At 52.4% G+C, this 12,409-nt stretch overlaps 1 long non-coding RNA gene across 1 annotated transcript; it reads right to left on the bottom strand.

The window, feature by feature from the left end:
- Positions 1 to 4,789: 4,789 nt before the first annotated feature.
- Positions 4,790 to 8,088, bottom strand: LOC129619512 (uncharacterized). Its single transcript, XR_008697920.1, has 3 exons — positions 8,007 to 8,088; positions 6,640 to 6,705; positions 4,790 to 5,434 (listed from the first exon to the last, which is right to left on the bottom strand). It is a non-coding gene; the product is annotated as an uncharacterized LOC129619512 (long non-coding RNA).
- Positions 8,089 to 12,409: the final 4,321 nt, after the last annotated feature.

Below are 12,409 nucleotides of genomic sequence, written 5' to 3'. Positions count from 1 at the left end.
CCTGGGGCACCATGGTGGGGTGGGGGGTACTAGGTGGGTTCCTGGGGCGCCATGGTGGGGTGGGGGGTACTAGGTGGGTTCCTGGGGCGCCATGGTGGGATGGGGGGTACTAGATGGGTTCCTGGGCACCATGGTGGGGTGGGGGGTACTAGGTGGGTTCCTGGGGCGCCATGGTGGGGTGGGGGGTACTAGGTGGGTTCCTGGGGCACCATGGTGGGGTGGGGGGTACTAGATGGGTTCCTGGGGCACCATGGTGGGGGCCTTACACAGAGGGCCCTGTTCAGCCACAGGTTAAGGTCAAGAGGTCAAGCGGTCACCTAGAGAGCAGGGACTCGGCCCTGCCCGTGAGTTGTCAGGCCCCCAGCACCGAGGGGGCTGGACGCCCAGGCCCCAGGCGGGCTGCTCGCGGCATCTTCGGTCGGGGTCTGTCTTACCCAGCAGAGCCTCGCAGTGGAGCTGGGCCGTCTGGATGGCCTGAACTATCTCAGAAAGACAGTCCCGATACTCCTCCCGGTAACTCTGGAGAAGCCCCCGAGAAGAGGACCGAAGCGCCTCCATCTCTTGTTTCAGCTTCTGCAAAACAAGGACCCACACGACTAACATGATGGGCATGGCTGCTGCTCGTCACGGCGCACTCACCGGACTTCCACAGGGTGAGGACACAGCCCGCCCCGGCACGACCACACATGGTTGGTCAGACCCAGATCTGGTCAGGCTGACGACCACACACGGTCGGTCAGACCCAGATCTGGTCAGGCCGAAGTCCTCAACCCAGACCCAGGCACGCTCGCCAGGCACACAGACACGCCCCGGCTCCCTCCCAGCACTGAGCCCAGACCTGGGGTCTGCACTTCACAAAGCAGCCTGGGTGGCTTTACACACTTGTACAGCTGAAGTGCTTAAGAAAATCAGGTCTCTCACCAGCTTCGGTAGGAAGCGCAGCCCATGGCCCGGTGGAGAGCTCGCCTGCAACGATTTTCCACCTGCTGTTTACTTCCTGCGATGGGGGCTCCCCTCCCGGGAACAAAGCTCTAATCTACTCCCCAGGCATGAGAACAATGCCCGCCTGGGTTATAAACGTGCACAGCGGAATTCCAGGCACACAAACACTGGATTCCAGAGCCCCTGGAACAATGCAACAGCCCAGCTAAACAGCACTGAAATAACTTGAAGGTATGTTGGCGCGAAGACCGGTCCATGAAGCGAAAGAACGGAGGTGCTGCCCTTTAATACCAAACGCTTAACTCATGGAACCCTAACTGAGCTGAAATACATGTTCTTGGTCCCTTTCGTTAAGTCTTTTCTGGCTATCAAGTGGAGACCGTTTCAGTGTGTTTAGGAAACATTTTCATAAAACATCAAAACTAAATTGGATTAAATTATTTTCACTTTGTGGAACGCAGATAAAGGTATATACTTCATTGAAGGATGGATTAATTTTACCCAGTTGGAAGAGAATGAAGAATTAATTCCATACAAACCCATTCTAAATAAACTAATGCAGTTCATGCTGGGGTGGGCGAGGAACCACCCCAGGGCAAACTAATCCTATTAACAGATGGTGCCTCTATTGTTGCAATGATGATCTTTTTTCCTTCTAATCTTTACCCAGGTCACACTGTTTGTAACAAAAAGTGAACAGCGCTCGAAGGCGCCGACCTTGGAGAATTGCCAGTGGACTGTGTGCCTACGCCTCCCCGCTCCTGCCAGGAGCCGCGGTGCTTTTAAAGGAGGTGCTCTCTTGGATAATCTGCTGTGCTGCTGCTAAATCGCTTCAGTCGTGTCCGACCCTGTGCGACCCCATAGACGGCAGCCCACCAGGCTCCCCCGTCCCTGGGATTCTCCAGGCAAGAACACTGGAGTGGGCTGCCATTTCCTTCTCCAATGTATGAAAGTGACAAGTGAAAGTGAAGTCGCTCAGTCGTGTCCGACTCTTCGCGACCCCATGGACTGCAGCCCACCAGGCTCCTCCGTCCATGGGATTCTCCAGGCAAGAACGCTGGAGTGGGCTGCCATTTCCTCCTCCAGTGCATGAAAGTGAAAAGTGAAAGTGAAAGCAGAGCACATCTATCTTGACCCGCACGATTCACACAATTCCCCAGAAAATAACCACTCTCCTGACTGAACACAAACGCTCCTCCTGCGAGTGAAGACGGACCCCAGGGAGTCCTCACCTGGGCGGCGCAGCAGAGCCGGGTCAGGGCGGAGAGAGAGTGTCCTCGCCGGGGCATCTGCTCTCCGAGAAGCGTGCGCGTCTCTGCCCTGCGGTCCCTTCCGGTCACTTCCCAGGACTGTGGCCCAGAAGAGAGGAAAAGACAACTTAGAGCATTGGGACAGACACAGGGGCCTTTTCTCTGACAGAGACACTTCCTGATTGTCCACAGGGTGCCAATCTGCCCACCAGGAGCTGCTGCCCAGGCCACGGGCAAGCTCAGGGGCCACAGGGCATCAGTTTAGTCACTCAGTCGTGTCCGACTCTTTGTGATCCCATGGACTGCAGCACGCCAGGCTTCCCTGTCCATCACTAACTCCCAGAGTTTATTCAAACTCATGTCCATTGAGTCGGTGATGCCATCCAACCATCTCATCCTCTGTCATCCCCTTCTCCTCCTGCCCTCAATCTTTCCCAGCATCAGAGTCTTTTCAAATGAGTCAGCTCTTCGCATGAGGTGGCCAAAGTATTAGAGCTTCAGCTTCAGCATGAGTCCTTCCAATGAACACCCAAGACTGATCTCCTTTAGGATGGACTGGTTGGATCTCCTTGCAGTCCAAGGGACTCTCAAGAGTCTTCTCCAACACCACAGTTCAAAGAAATCAATTCTTCAGCACTCAGCTTTCTTTATGGTCCAACTCTCACATCCATACATGACTACTGGAAAAACCACAGCTTTAACTATACAGACCTTTGTAGGCAAAGTAATGTCTCTGCTTTTTAATACGCTGTTGGGGTTTGTCATTGCTTTTCTTCAAGGAGCAAGCGTCTTTTAATTTTATGGCTGTAGTCACTGTTTGCAGTTCTCCCCAGAACTGCCAACAGTGATTCTGGAGCCAAGAAAACAAAGTCTGTCACCGTTTCCATTGTTGCCCATGGATTTGCCATGAAGTGGCGGGACTGCAGGGCGCCGGCCCCGGAAACAAGCCTGCAAGGACCAGGCTGGGCGAGCAGGGCCCAGGTCAGCGCTGCTTCAGGGGCAGGGTGGGTGCAGCGGGAGCAGCGTTTGGAAGGCCCTGGGGTGAGGGGAGCAGCCCATGGCTGGGGGCACAGCGGGGGCGCCCAGAGGCCCCCACCATCTCCAGCGGGGGAGGGCCGTGGGGCGATTCCCTGGAGGAGACACAGGTGGTGCCACGTTGCGGGGGACTTGCAGCCCAGGCGCACGTTCTGAAAGCTCACGCTGGTGCCTGCGGGGAGGACGGGGCGGAAGGGGACAAGGCGCTCAGACTGCGGACGATGGGCCCTCGTGGTCTGGATGTCAGAGCATCATCGTGTGAACAGCGATGGGTCAAACTCTCAGGATGGGACGGAAACACGGGCTCCAGCCTGAGCCGCTGGTGGGGAGGGCGCTGAGGCCCCGGGCACAGCCAGCCAGCTTGGGTTTCCCTTTGTTCCGTTTGACTCCCACGGGGTTTCTCTAGGAGTTTGCGCTCTCACACTACGTCCTCACGAGCCAGAGGACGCTGCAAAGTTTCTCCGCAGAACAGCAAGCACACGTCCCCACGCAGTGAGAATGTGTGGTTAAACCACCCATGACCCCACTTTACCACCTGCCCGGGAGACAGACACACGGCTCAGAAGCCACATGAGAGGTGGGTGCGCACTCCACTTCATCAGCGGGAACCGCTGCTTATCTTCCGGGGCGGGCAGAGGGCAGAGGAGACGGCCGGGGGTCCGGTGGGGCATCCTGGTGAGGACACAGGCCCTCCTGTCCGGAGAGTGTGCTGGGGGCCCGCACACGGCTGGTGGGACGCCGGCCTCCAGGCAGGGGCGCAGGGGACACTGGAGGTAATGCCATTTGCAGGGGGCACCAGGACAGAGGCCCCGAGGCATGTGCTTGGAAGAGGGCACATGGACCCCGGAGGCCGGGCAGGACCGAGCGAGGGCGGCACCAGACGCTGAGCTCTGGGCAGAGGCCAACCGCCCAGGGGATGGGGCTCGGCAGCTGAGCAGCCAGTCTCGCAGGAAGGGCAGCCCTGCCCAGAGCGCCAGGGGACGCAGCCGACACAAGTGTCAGACCCTGGAGGGGAGGAAGCCCCCACTGAAACCAGAGGCCAGCGCCCCTGCCAGGACGAGGGGCCACGTGGCAGCGGCTGGAGGAGCAGAGGCTGGGGAAGAGCGGAGGAGGTTTCGGATGTTTCTTAGGGAGGGCGACCCCCAGGGAGAGGGAAAGAACCAGGAGTCAGGCTGGATGAAGATCAACACGAACACACATGGCCCCTCGGGCAAAGGACACAGGGCTCATTCAGGCGACTGCGAAATGAACACAGGAGTGAGTGTTAATCCTGGGAGGGCCGCAATCCTACCATCGGGACGACAGCTGTCTCGGCCTGCACGGCAGGGGGTGAAAATGAGACCACCGTTTCGTGGCAGGGTCCTTGAGTGCTGGACACACCGGCGCAGACACAGAGTCGGCTCCCACCGAGGCCCGGGGGCTGAGCTGATGGTGTCGGATGCCGCGACGGGATGGGGGATGTGGGCCACAGAGACTGAGATTTTTCTGTCAATTTTCAGAAAAGAATACAGGGACTTATAAATGCTCGAAATTTTACAGGCTGTATCTGACATTCTATATCTAATGATCTTACATGTAAAACAAGCAAAAAAAATTGTCTCAATGACAAACTGGAAAAATGGTTGGCATTCCGAAGCTCTCCCACTGGTGGAACGAACTGTGGTCCTGGAGAAGACGCTTGAGAGTCCTTTGGACTGCAAGGAGATCCAACCAGTCCATCCTAAAGGAAATCAGTCCTGAATATTCACTGCAAGGATTGATGCTGAAGTTGAAGCTCCAATACTTTGTCCACCTGATGCGAAGAACTGACTCATTGGAAAAGACCCTGATGCTGTGAAAGACTGAAGGTGGGAGGAGAAGGGGCGACTGGGGATGAGATGGCTGGATGGCATCACTGACTCGATGGACCTGAGTTTGAGCAAGCCCCGGGAGCTGGTGACGGACAGGGAGGCCTGGAGTGCTGCAGTCCATGGGGTCGCAGAGAGTCGGACACGCCTGAGCGGCTGCAGAACCACCTCCTGTGCTGATGGTGCAGACACTGTGGAAACCCCAAACACGCGCGGGGAGTTTACTCTCAGGTGTGAGCAGCCCCGGCCACAAGGGGTTCCAGGCAGTGACCAGCCGGGGCAGCCTGAGTCCAGGACGATGAGGCCGGGGAAACGCCGCAGAATGAGTTCAGGGTGTCGCCTTCCATCAGTTCAGGCCAGCTGGAGGCCGAGAGAAGCCATACAATAAGTGTGCTCAGAAGCTCCAGAAAATCACAGACTTGAAGGGGAGCTAATAAATTAATATGTGTTTTGTTTAAAGCTAGTGTGACTAGCCCTAAATTAACAGGCAGTTTTAGTGTGACTACATTTTTTCAGTGAAACAACAGGGTTATCTGCAGGGCGCCTGGAGCCTGAAGCTTGCTTCCCCCGGGGATGGTCAGAGGTCCCTCCAGGGAGCGGGAGTGATTCAATGGGGGTGGGTCGGTTTTCTGTTGCCGCTGTAACAACGCACCACAAGCTGGGAGGCTGGACAGCGTGAACGTTTTCTCTCCCGTCCTGAGGCCAGACTTCCAAGACCCAGGGCAGAGCTGCGTGCCCTCCGAGGCTCAGGGGGCCCTCCCCCTCCACCGGTCCTGATGTCGTCAGGCCCCTCTTCTTGAGTCTTAAGCATTTCCCTTCTTTGTCCTCCGTCACCGCTGCCTCCATCCTACAAGGACTCATGGGAAGGCACCAAGGCCCCGCAGATAACCCAGGGTCGGCCCCACCCCAAATTCAATCCCGTCTGCAGAGGTCTTATCGCTGGTCAAGGTCACGTCCACAGCGTCCAGAATTAGGAGGGAACGGACATCTCTGGGGGCCACTTTTCAGCTGACCAAAGGTGGCCACAGCCAGTCACGTAGGAATAAGGCAAAGCAGGATCCCCCAGCGTTCCCCATTTGTCAAAGTGAAGGACAAATCTGCAAGAGAAGTTGGGCAGCACTGCTTTGAGCTCTGCCTCCTTTTTTTCTGGCTGTGGTGAGGGAGGCAGATGACGCGGGTAGAATCACACACAGGTTCGTCTTTGGGGCGGAAGGGAGAGGTCCACAGCTGACCGCGGTGCTGGGATTGTAGCCGTGAGCTTACTGAACGCCGGACCATACGTTTCACCCGAGTGAATGTCTGGTACCTGAGTAAGTCCTCAATAAAGCTGGCTTTAAAAGCACAGGCACCTTGTTAATTTATTACTTCCTAAATATTCATGAGCACAGAGATAATAGGAAGTCAGACCTACAGATGGTTCAGCATAAAATACTTTAAAGGGTCCTTGCTGAGGGAAGAAGAGCATCTCAACACTTCCTTCTGCAGAGCCTGAAACAAATCTGGATGCTGAGTCACCACACACTGGACATAATTCATCCCAACCGCGAGACACGTAAAAGTATTACCTCCGCCAGTTTCAGGTGAAGAAGAGCATTCTCCGTTTCCAGCTCAACTATTCTCTCCTCTTTGGCCTACAACCAAGGATCCAGAAAGCAAATGACCAGCGTCAGTGACAGTCACCAGCAGCTGCCTCCACCCCCAGAATGATGGCTTACACAAGGCTGCAAGCTCTTGGCTGGCAAGGAGGGGAGCAGGCTGCGGCGGGGGGCAGGAGGGCCACCCGGGGCCCTGGTGGACCCCCAGGCCCTTGTCTGCGACCCCGGGGCCCAGGTGAGAGCCCCAGACCAGCAGCTAGGGGCTTGCTAGAAACCCAGAATCTGGGACCCTCCCATCCCAAATGGACCCAAGTCTGCATTTCAGTAAGTTCTCCAGGTCACGGTGGGCACACGCAAGCTGGAAAGGCAGGGCTCCACAGATGCTGCTCATCAAAACCCACTGCTTCTTTCCTTTTATTCACTTACTCAGAATACACTTGTTAGAAACCTATTGTGTGCCGGGGACCTTCCAGGGCCTGTGGGGTCAGCACCCTTGTGGGGTAACTCACACACCCGTGGATGGAGCCAGTGAGTGGACAGAGTAGCAGCTCTGCTAGAACTGAAACAGGCAATGTGAGCTCGGACAGGCCACTCCCTGGAGGGGGGCGGGTGAAGGCGGGAGCCCGTGCAAAGGCCATGTGGCAGGAGTGAGCTTAGCAAGCGGAGGCACAGAGGGAAGGCCAGTCAGCCTGGGGCACGGCAGCGAGGGTTCCCTGAGCCCGGGAGGGAGGTGTGAGCAGGCAGGAAGGAGCTGCAGAGCTGGGGCGGAGGAGTCTCAGTATTAGCCATGCACAGATGCTGAGAGCAGCAGCTCCTGGGGGTCTGGGGGAGAGGACAGTGCCAGCTCCCGGGAAGGCGGGCTCAGGCGGGGCCCTCCCGCTGGGGAGCCCTCCTTCCCCCAGGCTTTGACGAGCAGCTCACAAGGAACCCGGTCAGTTCAGGACATGTGAACTTTGTGAACATGTGAACTCTTTGTGACTGCTGAGAAAACCCGAAACCTGGAGCCATCTAGATTTCTGTTATCCAACGCAGTCAATTTTACCTCTTAAAAAATAACGCCTCAAATATTTCCCTGAGAGTTCGCTTAATCCTAAGACCCCACCAGCTCTCACCTCGACAGGTGCAATGGTCAACGCCCGCCCCCAGCTGCAGCTGTCCTCAGCGACAGCTCACACACCGCCCGGCCAGCTGAGCGGGCGGCTCAGAGACTCCGAGCACATTCACAGCTGTGCGACAGCCACGGAAGCTAACTTCAGAATCTGTTCACCACCCCCAAAAGAAACCCACCTCATCACCCCTGACTCCCCACACCCAGCGCTGGGAAACCACTCACTCACTTCCAGTTCCTGCATTTCTGCCAGTTCTGCACTGTAAATAGAATCATACGATATGGCGTCCTCTGTGACAGGCTTCCTCCTCTCAGCACACGTTTTTAAGGCATAACTGCATTGCGGCATGTTTCAGCATCTCGTTTCTTTATTGCCTGATACTATCCCATTGTTCGGAGGGGCCACACCTGTCCACTCATCAGCTGAGGGCCAGCGGGGCGGCCTCCCCTCTTTGGCTGTGATGAACGGGGCTGCTCTTAGAGTCCCTCCTTTTGCTGAGGACGCTCTCCTCAAGCTTGAGCGTGCCATAGGACTGGCACTGCGTGCAGGACCCGTCTGTAGCCGGTGGAAGAAACGCTGGGCTGCATTCATTTCACACCCCCACCAGCAGCGTGTATGAACTCCGGCTCCTCCGGCCCGCCCAGCTGCCGTCTGTTTTTCTGATGACCGCCCTCCAGGGAGTGTGCAGCAGCACCTTGCTGGGGTCTGGTCTGGATGTGCCTGGTGGCTGGTGGCCCCAAGCACTGTTTCAGAGGGCAAGCCTTACCCACCCTCTGGGGGCAAATTCCCTCCAAAACATCTGGTTATCTTGGCTGATACCACTCACTGCTATGGAGTAGAAACACCACTGACTTCTGTGTATTGACCGTGTATCCCACCACCTTGCTGAGCTCATCTTGTTCAGTTGCAAAGTCATGTCCAACTCTTTGTGACCCCATGGTCTGCAGCACGCAAGGCTTTCCTGTTCTTCACTATCCCCTAGAGCTTGCTTAAACTCATGTATATCGAGTCAGTGATGCCATCCAACCATCTCATCCTCTGTCGTCTCCTTCTCCTCCTGCCTTCAATCTTTCCCAGGATCAGGGACTTTTCCAATGAATCAGTTCTTCACATCAGGTGGCCAAAGTATTGGAGTTTCAGCTTCAGCATCAGTCCTTCCAATGAATATTCAGGACTGATTTCCTCTAGGATGGACTGGTTGGATCTCCTTGCAGTCCAAGGGACTCTCAAGAGTCTTCTCCAACACCACAGTTCAAAAGCATCAATTCTTCAGTGCTCAGCTTTCTTTATGGTCCAACTCTCACATCCCTAAATGACTACTGGAAAAACCATAGCTGACCTCACTTTTTAGTGCTAATAGTTTTTTAGGTGTTTTTTTGGTGGGGGGATGTGTGAATTCCTTAGGGTTTTCTGTGTATGAGATCATGTCATGTATAGTCTTCTTTCCTGATCCACATGCCACACACCCCCCCATTATCTTATCTAATCATCCTGACTAACACTGCCAGGATGAGACTGGACACAAGCAGGGACAACAAGCACCTTCCTCTTATTCATCATTAAGGACAAGGCCTGATGGTCGCTGTGGGTTTGCATGGGTGCCCTTTATCAGGTTGATGGAGTCCTCTCTGTTCCTAGATGGCTGAGTGCTTTTTCACGAAGGGGAGCTGAATATTGTCAAATGCTTTTTTCTGGGTTGATTGAAATAAGGGTGGAGGTTTTGGCCTTTATTCTAGTGATGTGGTTTATTACACTAACTGATTTTTGTTGCTAGACCAACTTTGCATTTTGGGGATAAATCCAATTGCAGTTTAGTGATGATGTATAACCCTTTTCCCTTTATGTACACTGCTGGGTTCAGTTTGCCAATGTTTGTTAAAGTTTGAATCTAGATTCGTAAGAGACTCTGCTCTGTAGATTCCCTGAGGTACTTATGTGTGGCTTTGGTGTCAGCGTGATTCTGTCCTCACGGAGCAGGAAGCATCCCTTCCTCTTTTATTTTCTGGAAGTTTGGGAAAGACTGGAGTTAGCTCCTCTGTAAACATTTGGTAAAAATTGCCAGTGGGGCCATCTGGGCCTGGGCTTTACTCTGTGAGGGTTTTATTCATTTATTAATCTCTTTACTTCTTCCAGCTCTGTTGACATTTTCTAGTTCTTCCTGAATCAGCTTTGGCAGTTTTGTCTTTAAAGCATTTGACCATTTCACCCCAGGTATCTAATCAGTCCGCAGCGCTGCTCACAGTATTTTCGTATAATCCTTTTTATCTCTGCAAGGTTGGCAGTCAAGCCCTCTTTTATTCTTGATTGTATTAACGTGAGTCTTCTCTCTGTCAACCTAAAGCCTTGTCAATGTTGTGCATCTTTTCCAGGAGCCAGCTTCTGGTTTTGATGATTCTCCCCATAGCTTTCCTTTTGTCTATTCCTCTTATTTCTGTTCTAATCTTTAGTGTTTCCATCCTTCTTCTAGGTTGGGTCTCATTTTCCTTATCCAGTGTGTCCTGAGGTGAGGTTAGGTCATTGGCACGAGATCTACCTTCTTTTTAAAATATAGGTGCTTAAATAAATTTCCTTTTAAGCACTGCTTTGGCTGCATCCCATAAATTTTGGTGTGTGGAACCTTAATTTTCATTCATCTCAAAATATTTCCTAATCTCTTTTTGGATTTCTTCTTTAAATTGTTGGTTATTTAGAAGGTGTTTTTAATTTTTACATATTTGTGAATTCATCAGAGTCTTCTCTGTCATTAATTCCTGGCTTCCCTCTATTGCAATATGATAACAGACTGCATCTGATTTCTGCCCATTTCAATTTACTGAGGCTTGTTTCACGGCCTTGCATGCCGCCAGTCCGGGGCCCACCCTGCCCACCACACAGCCCCACGAAGGTCACCCCCGGGGCAGGTCGTTCCTCAACCCCTGACCCCACTCGCACCTCCCCAGGACTTGGTTCCACCTGCTCCGAGGAGACACTCCTGGACCCAGGTGAGGCCCACGGTGGCTGGACCAGAATGGCCGACCACACCCTGGAGCCCCATCAGTTCCTTTCCAAGCTGACATTTACTTTGTGAGTATGAATTTAACTCAGATGACCATTATATCTACCACTGTGGGCAGGAATCCCTTAGAAGAAATGGAGGAACCCTCACAGTCAAAAAAATAGTCCGAAATGCAGTACTTGGGTGTAATCTCAAAAATGAGAGAATGATCTCTGTTTGTTTCCAAGGGAAACCATTCAATATCCAAGTCTATGCCCCGACCACTGATGCTGAAGAAGCTGAAGTTGAACGGTTCTATGAAGACCAACAAGACCTTCTAGAACTAACATCCAAAAAAGATGTCCTTTTCATTATAGGGGACTGAAATGCAAAAGTAGGAAGTCAAGAGATACCTGGAGTAACAGGCAAGTTTGGCCTTGGAGGACAAAACGAAGCAGGGCAAAGGCTAAAAGAGTTTTGCCAAGAGAACACACTGGTCATAACAAACACCCTCTTCCAACAACACAAGAGACGACTCTACACATGGACATCACCAGATGGCCAATACTGAAAGCAGATTGATTATATTCTTTGTAGTCGAAGATGGAGAAGCCCTATACAGTCAGCAAAAATAAGACCAAGAGCTGACTGTGGCTCAGATCATGAACTCAGTAAGGAGTTCAAAATTTAGACTTGAAAAAAGTAGGGAAAACCACTGGGCCATTCAGGTGTGACCTAAATCAAATCCCTTATGATTATACAGTGGAAGTGAGAAACAGATTCAAGGGATTAGATCTGATAGACAGAGTGCCTGAAGAAATATGGACAGAGGTTCATGACATTGCACAGGAGGCAGTGATCAAGACCATGCCCAAGAAAAAGAAATGCAAAAAGGCAAACTGGTTGTCTGAAGAGGCCTTACAAATAGCTGAGAAAAGAAGAGAAGTGAAAGGCAAAGGAGAAAAGAAAAGATATACCCATCTGAATGCAGAGTTCCAAAGAATAGTAAGGAGAGATAAGAAAGCCTTCCTAAGTGAACAATGCAAAGAAATAAAGGAAAACAATAGAATGGGAAAGACTATAGATCTCTTCAAGAAAATTAGAGATACCAAGGGAACATTTCATGCAAAGATGGGCTCAATAAAGGACAGAAATGGTATGGACTTAACAGAAGCAGAAGACATTAAGAAGAGGTGACCAGAATACAAAGAAGAGCTCTACAAAAAAGATCTCAGTGACCCAGATAACCATGATGGTGTGATCACTCACCTAGAACCAGACATGGTGGAATGTGAAGTCAAGAGTGCCTTAGAAAGCATCACTACAAACAAAGCTAGTAGAGGTGATGGAATTCCAGTTGAGCTATTTCAAATCCTAAAAGATGATGCTGTGAAAGTGTTGCAATCAATATGCCAGCAAATTTGGAAAACTCAGCAGTGAGTGGCCACAGGACTGGAAAAGGTCAGTTTTCATTCCAATCCCAAAGAAAGGCAATGCCAAAGAATGCTCAAACTACCGCACAATTGCACTCATCTCACACGCTAGCAAAGTAATGCTCAAAATTCTCCAAGCCAGGCTTCAGCAGTACATGAACAGTGAACTTCCAGATGTTCAAGCTGGATTTAGAAAAGGGACAGCATATTAAAAAGCAGAGACG

The sequence above is a fragment of the Bubalus kerabau genome, chromosome 9 (assembly GCF_029407905.1).
Source record: "Bubalus kerabau isolate K-KA32 ecotype Philippines breed swamp buffalo chromosome 9, PCC_UOA_SB_1v2, whole genome shotgun sequence".
NCBI classification, from domain to species: Eukaryota; Metazoa; Chordata; class Mammalia; order Artiodactyla; family Bovidae; genus Bubalus; species Bubalus kerabau.
The sequence above is the reverse complement of the archived record's forward strand: the minus strand, read 5'-3'. Positions and strand labels throughout refer to the sequence as shown.